Source organism: Nelumbo nucifera, chromosome 5 (genome assembly GCF_055504915.1).
Source record: "Nelumbo nucifera cultivar China Antique chromosome 5, China Antique-T2T, whole genome shotgun sequence".
Classification (NCBI taxonomy): Eukaryota; Viridiplantae; Streptophyta; class Magnoliopsida; order Proteales; family Nelumbonaceae; genus Nelumbo; species Nelumbo nucifera.
Window position 1 is genome coordinate 78,861,527 of NC_142653.1, and position 10,085 is coordinate 78,871,611.

Below are 10,085 nucleotides of genomic sequence, written 5' to 3' on the forward strand. Positions count from 1 at the left end.
TGGCGTCAACTTGGTAAAAACAAAATAAGATAGAAATTCTGTGGTGATGCTATATCGGTAAATATTTACCTAGTTGGGTCGGTGGCATCATCTCTGCTTCTTATGTGTCTTGGAATGGTTCCAATTTTCATAGAACTTATTAGCTTCATTCTGTGCTGCATCATCCTCTCCCTATATATACTAAGATGGGTCTTCGAAAACAATTTATGTAAATGCTTATTTAGTTGGTCCGAATCCCATACTACATCACTATGCCGATTTGGTTCAGATGAAAATTAGAATTGGATTCCATTAGATATGTATGACTCCCATGGAGGGTTGACATCAGATTTAGAGAAATAGGATTTAGGAGATTTTTAAGTCATTTGTCTTTTTTCTTTTTTATTGGCAAACTGAAAATGGAATTCTCGTTCTCAAGGGAGAGGCCGAAATGGCCATTCCTTAAATAGGGGAATGCCATTCTACCAAGAATGGGAATTGGAATCCCATTTTGTTCAATTAAATAGTTGGAATCAGAAGGGGCAATTCTGATTTCAATTCCAGATCCTTATTCCTACAAATTAGAGGTGCAACTTGGGCAGGCTTGTATTGGACTTTTATCAGATTTTCAATGGACCCGGCCTGAAGGCCCGAACCCAAAGCAATGTAAAATGCTATTCAGGCCAACTCAGCCAGTTGCACCCCTACTATGAGCCAAATGGACCATAAAATTTCGTTTTTGCATTAGCAACTTAGCTTAATAAACATTGATAAATTAAAATCTACAATGGTAAAAAAATGTACATATTAGGAGGCTCGACTAGGGTAATTGGTGCTAAAGACTCAAAATCAAACCGCATGGTCAAAATCCATCCATGCCCAAGAACCCAAACCAAGGTTTGTCATTTTTTGATACATACATTAAACGAGGCAAATTTATGTATATGCTAATGTGGGCAATTGCCTCCATTGAAATTTGAAAAAATTTTATATAATAATGAAAAAATTTTAAATGAGTAAAGGGTCAATTTATTATTATTTTTTGATAATGAGTAAAGGGTCAATTTATGACACCCATGCCCTAGGACCTACTAATTTCTAAAACTAAAATAATGAGAAGTGAAGTGAGTCTTATACCCTCATGTTTTTTTTTTTCTTTTTTTTTTTCAATATGATAACTAGCTAACATTACCCTTGAAAACTAAAGGGATCATTCAAACCATCTATTCTCTTTTTAAGATTAGGGTTTGAGGCTTGGACTCTTGGAACATGTCGCTAGATTGCAGAGGAAATATTCGGGGAATCGAGCTAGGTAGAGTCCATCCCTTTTATTCACTCTAACATTCTTGAAGGACTAAACACACTTGAAGAGATTTCTCTCTTTTGGTGTTTTGCAAATTACAACCCCTAATTTTTTATGCAAAATTGTTCCCATTTTTATGTGAAGAACAATGTTTTATTTCCTTTCTTTTTATTTCTTAGAACCCTATATGCTTGAATGTATCAGAAAATTTTAGGAGAAAAGGCGACCCATTTGTGAGATGTATCTATTTTTTTAAAATGTTTAGAGTAAAAATATTTTTGTCTTTTTTTTTTTGTTTTAATTACTCAAGTGTTATGACTAAATAAATTGATGTTATGATAATGTCTTCCCCCTCTTATTAAAATTCCTGGATCCACCCCTAACATTAAATTACTTGAAAGTGTGTATAAATCACTAGCATGATTGCAAATCTGTTTGACGTATTCATTAATTAGGTGAGAAAATCAGCCAGAACAAATGATGATATTATGAAGTGTGTAAAAATATTGTTTAAACTGACATTTTATTGCATTTAGAAATAATAAAACTAAAAATAATTCAATCAACCATTTCTTGGAATTTTATAAATTAAAATTCATAACAGCTGAATTACCAAAAAGTTAAAAAACAAAAAAGTAAAATAATTGAAAGGGTACCCACTAGTACGTAATTGCAGATGTCAAAAAAAAAAAAAAGTCTGAACTATATATATATATATATATATATAATATTTGCACAAATACTTCTATATATTAAACAAAAAGCATCATCCCAGAGCTACTAAATTACCAACAGATTTTGAAGTTTGACATATATAAAATGGAGGCAAAGAACAAGAGGATAGAATGATTTGTTTATAATAAAGTTTAGAGATCCTCGGACTGTTTTATTTCTTCAATGTGATCGATTTGTTGTTTTCTTTTGACAATCTAACTTTAGAGTACAGTAGGAAACATGTCAACAACTATCATGAGCATAATCATATTATTTTTGTTTTGAAAATACTACTTTAACTTGGGACTGTTTATCAATGTGTCTGATTTTGATTTTTAAAAACATAAACAGTTGCAGCATCCGCAAAATTATATTATTTTTATTGATATGGCGGTTCACCAAGTTTCTTGTTTTGAAAAACAAAATATTAATATTTCCTAATTTCTGGTTTGAACATTATTTTTTTTTTGTTTTTTTTAATAGAATGGGTGCTAAGGTTTTCCAAAACTTTGTGAGAAACTGTTTTAATAGAAAGTGATTAAAAGGTAGCAAAGTTCATTGTTGGATCCCAATAGGAATGCACCTTCAAGCATGTAAATACAGATCTGGATGCTGATGCAAGAACAATGTTATAAAGTCTTGAGGAAAAGTTATTGAAGTCTGTAGTTTCCATTTTTTCTGTTGGTGAAGGTTGGGGTTGGAGTGGAGAGGTGGAGAGAGAGAGAGAGAGAGAGAGAGAGAGAGAGAGAGAGAGAGAGAAATGGGTTTTTCCACCAACACCAACTATCATTGATGCTGCTGATGTATGGGTTGGAAGCATCATTTTTTGAGAAAATGGTGTCTTTTTTTTGTTTGGAAATGTTGCTGCTAGGTAAGACGCTTCCTGGAGCAATAACAAAGTTTTCTGTTTGATACCAATGCTCCAGGGAACGTTTTCAACACTGATACCTATTATCTAGTACCACGTCATGTCCCTATGACTGCCACCTCATATCTTTATTGGCAGCTCTAGGAAATGTCAAATTTGATGTTACTCTAAATCATAACTTTTCGATTTCTAAAATATGGCTTAAAGCATCATTTTTTATGAAAAAACGATTTTAAACAAACAAACATTTTCTGAAACACCATTTTTTTCCAACATAAAACCGATGTATCACCATTTTATGGGAGCAACGACAAAGCTTTGTGTTGTATCAAAGGTGAAGGGATGGGCATACAGTGGTCGTCAAACTCCCTCATTTTATAATGGCTTATGGAAAAGGGATGGGATGCCTTTATTACTACTACTGCATGATAGAAATAATAATTCTGAATACTTAGAATAAGTCAACGTTATAATTTATTTGACTCAACTACCTTTATTTATTTTACTAAATATTCATTTGCAAATACGGAAATTCATCGACACAAACTATATATTTATATTAGGGAGGTTAACGACTTTTATCGATATTTACAAAATTCTTGAATTAAGATATAATTTTAATAATAAAAAATTTTAATCTTCTGGTGCAACTGGAGAATCATTTAATTTAGTATAGTGAAGTAAATGTGTTGCAGTAGCTACGTCAGGTCAGAATGAAGGCCGTTGTCAAAGATTAATAATATCGTGGTTCAGCAAGTCAATGGTACATTTTAATTTGAGAAAACTCCTAGTGGCATCATTTCTTCTATATGCTATATTGAATGATGTATCAGTACCACAGCAGAGCTTAAGGTCTGAGGTTAATTAGTTATGAATCTTGATTCTACTTTTTAAGGTAGTGTTTGAAAACACTTAAAAAAAATATTTATTTTACATTAAGTGGTTTTTAAGTATTTATGGGTATTTGGTAAAAGAAAGAGTAAGAAGTATTTGTTATTAAAAAAAGTACTTAAAAAAGTAACATGGATGTGGCTTTTTTTTAATACTTTTTGAAGAAGTGCTTCTTCATTCGAATGGGACAAACCTGCCCCTATTTTTTTCTTTAATGACAAAACTACCCCCACTTGAGTTTATCATCTTCTTCTTCCATTCAAAACCCTACAACAACAGGCAACGGCGGCGTTTGGTTGTAGGTCCACCGGCGACGTTTGGTTGCTGGTCCATCAACAACGTTCCATGGTGAGCAAAACCCAATCGGCGGAGTTGGGTGTATAGTTAATATAGTCGTTCTTACAGGTCTACCGCTTTTCCCTTCCTACAGCCGTTCTTACAGGTCCTGTAAGCGGTGAACAAAAAATTTTGGTTTTCTTTTCTTCCCAAATTAATGGTGAGAACGACCCCTTCTTGTCCAAATATTCTCTGATAGCCTTCTCATCGACAAAGTATCCCTTCTCCAATCTCTCAATGGTGCTCTTCGCTTCTTCCACACCCTTGTCCCTACAAATCGCATCAACTAGGCTTGTAAAGGTTGTCATATTTGGGGAATGACCGGCCTCCAACATCTCAACACAGATGTCTATGGCATCCTCCAATCTCTTCCCTTTGTACAATCCCTGAATGAAGACTGTGTAATTGAATGCATTCGGTGAAATTCCATTATTCTGCATCTTTCTAAAAATCCTCTTGGCACCATCAAGTTTCTGAGCCTTACTGAAGCCCTCGACTACAACTGTGTAGATTACAACTTTTGGGAATGTACCCTTCTCGTGCATTAACCCAAACAGCTTCATGGCTTCTTGGACCAACCCAGCTTGCAGAGGCCATCAAGCATTGCCACAGCATTCGGGATGAGACCTGTTTCCTTCATTTTCCTGAAAATTTCATTGGCATCTTGTGGCGTCGAATCTGGTTCTGCTTTGACATCGGTTTCTGCAACTTGGGTGGGAGAAGTTTCATTTGTATTCTCTTTCTTCTCTTCTCAAATCCTCAATTTTTTGAGGAAACTCTCGACCAATGGACTCCCTCTCTTCTCTCCCTTCATGGGTCTATTAGGAAACTACACTGAAGGACTTTGCTGCGATTCTGAAGTCCTCTTGTCGACGATGTCCGAACCAAAGTCGAATTTGTGGGCAAAAGTATTACCGTTAAACCTACTGTCTCTCTTTCCCTCTCTACTGGATCCAAAATGAGTTTGCCGTATTTGATCAGGTCTTCTCATTTTCTCATCATCTTCATCGTCTCCAAGCTTGAATTTTCCATTGAAATGATATTCAGATGGCTCTCGTCGTTTCTCTCCTCTCAAGGGTCTGTTGGGTATTGGGTTGGGTGGGTTCTAATAAGTTTTATTCCTTTTTTCTTCATCTTTTCCATCTTCACCATCGAGTTTACTGAGGAAGGGGTCCTGTGATGCATTGCTTCTTATTTCTCCTCTTATGGGTCTATCCCAAATTGAGCTAAAATGGTGCACTATAGGAAATGTTGAAACCGTTTTAGAACGCTGTAAGAGAGATTTGAAAAGATTTGAGAAACGAAGTTTGGAAGCCATGAATGAGTTTCCTTCTTTCTCTTCTGGTTCAAACTTTAGAGGACTCAAGATAGACTCGGAGGGGTTAGGGTAATAGCTGGGGATAAAGCTAGAAGACAGCGAAAGAAGGAAAGGGAGTCAAGAGAGACTCAAGAGGTGGAAATGGGAACCCGAGAATTTTGTGAAGGTTAATCGGAGGAGTCTTTCTGTTGTCTAATCTATAGTTCCGGCAGTTCCGACAATTCCGGTGAAGAAAATGAGAGGGAGAGGGAGAGATCTGAGTAATCTATAGTGGAGGGTAAAATTATCATTTGTGTCAATATAAACACTTATGGGGAAAGTAGCTTATCAAACATCCCCACCCCAATTAGTGCTTAAAAACATAATAAGTGATTTGAAAAGTGGGTTACAAAACAACCTTAAGTGATTGCTAAAATAAGTACTTTTAAGAAGTACTTGTGTAAGTATTTCTTTTAACAAGTACTTAATCATCAAACATGGCCTAAGTATAACCAGTCCAAAATTCAAAAACATCTTTTTCATGTGAAAAAACTAGATGGTATAAAATCGAAAATGGAACCATTTAGAAGAATCTGGGAACTGTTCCAATAAGGGGGTGTTCTTTTTTCAGATTTTGAGAGGGGGGAAGATGGTCAATGGGATTAAGAACCCCATGTTCTTTTTTCAGATTTATGTGGGGAACATGGAAAGTTTATTTTCTTGGTTACCACTTACCTGGGTAAGTGATATCCATCTCCTAGGTGGTAAATAACTTTCCCACCTAGGGAGAAAGTTGACAACGTAACACTTGAATGGGACAAAAATGCCTCTTTTAATAATGGATTATTATGGCTAAAATGGTCATTGCCTTATTTACATGAGAAATAAAAGAACATGGGTAAAATGCACTTATACGGGCAAGTGTTTTCTAGGAAAAACTTACCCAGGTAACTGCATTTGCCCGGGTAAGTAACTTACCGAAAAGCGAATAGGGACTAAGTGATAAAATGAGACAAAGTAGATTAAGATGATTTGGTCATGTGCATAAATTGCATCATCTATAGTATCCATGACAATAAGTGATTAATTGCAAGTCGAAGAGGTTATTGGAAGGGCTAGGGATAGATTAAAAAGGACATGGGTTGAAGAAGTAAGAAATGATTTGAGTGCCGATAAATTAACAAGGGACTTGGCATCCACAAAACATAATGGCGAAACATGATTTATGTGGCCAAGGCTTAAGGTTTTGATACACCCAATACAGGGCATATCGTATCATATATATCTTTGACTACATGATACGGGGGAATGATAGCATATTAGGGTGTATCAGTCAATATGTTACTAATTTTATAATAGGAAGAAATCAAAAAAAGGGGGAAAGAAGCCCCAAAACAAGTGTGAATCATCAAGGTTTTTGAAGATTTTTTAAGATTTGAAAAATATTATAAAAGAAAGTAAAATTTTTCAACTTTTCCCATAATATGTTATGAGTTCATGAGTGTGTGTGTGTGTCTGTGTACATGTGAATGCTTGAGAATGTTTAAATATATGTTGATCTACACTTGTGTTGAAAATCATAGTTTTTTTGATATTATTACTAGATCTATGGAATTTTTATGAAGAAATTTAAAAAAATATAAAACAACAAAAAAGTGAAAAATGAATTTTTTGTCTACCCATAAAGGTTGAATATATGCTATAAATATATGGATGATCTATCATATTCATAGAAAATTGAAATTTCATTTGCAATAATTATTTTTTATTTTTATAATTTTAGGAATTAAAAAATAAATAAATAGTTAATTATATTATTTGTAATCTAACCATAAGGGTTATATATGGATGACCTATATCCATATAGGAATTGAAATTTCTTTATTAATATTAATTTTTTTTTTGTATCATATAAGTTATTAATGAACACCATCTTCATGAAGGTATGTTACTATACTTCTATTGCTAATTGTCTTTTTTCTTTTATCAATTGTGAATAGATAATACTAGATGCTTAGTTATCTTTAGTTCATCATTCACTATTTTAATGCTACATGTATTAAATTATTAGACATTGATATTTTGTGGTTATAACCCTTCTAGATAATGCCTATATGCTCTCATATATTGACTATAATATATTATTCTTTGTAAAGTCCACTAGGATATGTTAATCTAATTAATATATACCTCATTGAAGTATTATATTTAGTGTTATTGATGTTTTTTTTATAATTTAGTGAAGTATTTATAGTATTTTCATGTGCATCTTGATTTTTCTCTAATACATATGTGTATCCAAGGTGTATCGTCCCAATATGTCGCTAATTAAAATTGTCTTTTTGATACACTTAGCGTTTCCGATACTTTAAACCTTGCATGTAACTAATGTTATATGGTTGGGAAATGGCTTGGATGGTGATGATCATGAGTAAGTGTTATTTTAATTTTCATAAGTTGAATGGCAAAATTTTTGAGAAGATAAACTTAGAATTACCCTAGGCTTTGTGAAGCCTTGAGATAAGCCAAAGCTGAAAACAAAATTTAAAAGCGTAAGCTAAATTAGACATGGTTCAGCCCAATCAACTTGTTGACATTTCTTTGATAAGAAAGTACTAGGGGTGGATTTGAACTGAGCCAAGCCGAATACTTGGCTATTCGAGTTCAGCTCACTAAAATAGTCTTAGGCTCGAGCTCAGCTCGGTTCAAAGCTCGCAAGTTTGAGATCAACTACAAGCCATGCTTTTTCTAAAAAATAAAAATTATACATATAAAAATATTGTTTTATTTTACATACAACAAAATAAGAATTACAAAAATTATTTATTATTATATATATAAAAATAAAAATATACATATAAAAATTATTTTTATTTTGCATACAAAAAAGTTAGAATTATAAAAATTATTTATTACTATACATAAAAAATAAAAATATTATTATATATAATAAACATTATTTATTATATATATATATATTTATATGTATGTATGTATGTATGTATATAATAAAAAATTATTTATTTATTATACTAGGCTCACGAGCCGAGCTTCATTGAGCTCGAGCTCGGCTTGATTAGAAAACAAGCCTATGCATCAGGCTCGAGCTCGACTCAAAGCTCGGTTTAAATTGAGCTGAGCTTTTCATGAGCCGAGAGGCTTGTGGCCACCCCTAGAAAGTACTTACTCGGAGGTGTATACAACACAATCTTATTAGTGGGATGAGAAAAATAAAGTTATTTCTTTTTCAAATCTATTATATTTTGAATCTTTTCCAAAGAGAAAAAAAATAAAAAAAAGAAAGAATTTAAGTGGTATTTCCTTTGAGGTAGTTTTCTAAATAAAATGGACCTTAAATGTTAATGTGTTTTCACTACACAATCTAATGTTTGAATTCAAATTGATATGTTTTTAATATTTGAATCCAAATCTTATTCATCAATGTAAAATTTGGATTGGATATGGAAATTGAATATCATTAATAAATTAAACTAAAAGTCTTAATATTAATGCATATACTAAATAAAAGGTGTTGAAAATAAATTTTATAGGACTTCAACTTAGAATTCTTTAGTAATACATAATGTTCAAACAAAATTAATTAGCGAATACATATTAATTTCATGTAGATAAATGTACAAATGTAATTATTTAAAATTATTAGATTGTATCAAATTGGATTGGAATTACATCCATATTTGCTTAAACTATAAAGGAATAATGAAATTTAGATTACTTTAATCTAATCTTATTGGTAATTCAGGAAGCAACCTAAGTTCCTTAAAAGAGAATACCCTATCTCATAAAACCCGTTACTTTATGTAGCCTAATTACGTAATTAGAGCCACAATTAATTTTCTTGTACTTGTTGGAGGTGTAGATTACTATTAATTGGGAAATTGTCTAAAACTCATCATGTCAGTAAGTTTTTATTTTCCAAAGCTCACCTTCGTTAGTGCACTGTTAATACTTCTTAACAGAGGTGTCCATGTCAGCATAAATAACAATTTTCATGACCAAATTACCCTTGAATGATGAGTTAGAGGAAAAATGGTCAAGATTTTTAAAACCGAACTGAACAACGAACCTATCAGAAATTCAGTTTTTGGGTCAAACGATCTGACCGTTCGAACCAAACGAATGGAGGAGTGTGATAGTGGTGTGCAGCCTTGATGGGGTGAGATGAAGACATATTTTTGTTTGGACGCTTCTTGTATTTCTGTTTTTTAATAGAAAGTATTTTTCTTATAAAAAAAATATACCATGCTATTCCAAATAAGATCCATGGAACTTGGAAGCAAGCACATATTTAATTCTTTTACATTCAATCATTTTATCAACCTAAATCCATTAAATATGGATTTTTACAATATTCACTGCTTTATGTAACCTACCTGAGACTAAGCCCAAGTTGAATATTTTCAATTTAGCTCAAGCTAGGTTGTCAAACTCATGCTTTTGTAAAATCCGTGGTTTTTGAACCATGGTTGACCTAAATGATCGGACCATTCAGTCGGAAAATTGGTTAGGATATCGATTTTGTTTCATCTCCAAATTGTTTTATTATTATTATTATTATTTTTTGCCAAAAACTATTGAATTGGTCAGTGATTAGTTGACCTGGGAAATCAAACCATCAATCTGTTCAACCCAAAAAACGGTTTTGGGTGGTTTTTATTGTATTTACTTTTTAATTT

General features: G+C 32.7%; 1 pseudogene; it reads right to left on the reverse strand.

Moving 5' to 3' along the window:
- Positions 1-3,825: 3,825 nt before the first annotated feature.
- Positions 3,826-5,622, reverse strand: LOC104594014 (uncharacterized; annotated as a pseudogene).
- Between the last annotated feature and the right edge of the window lie 4,463 nt (positions 5,623-10,085).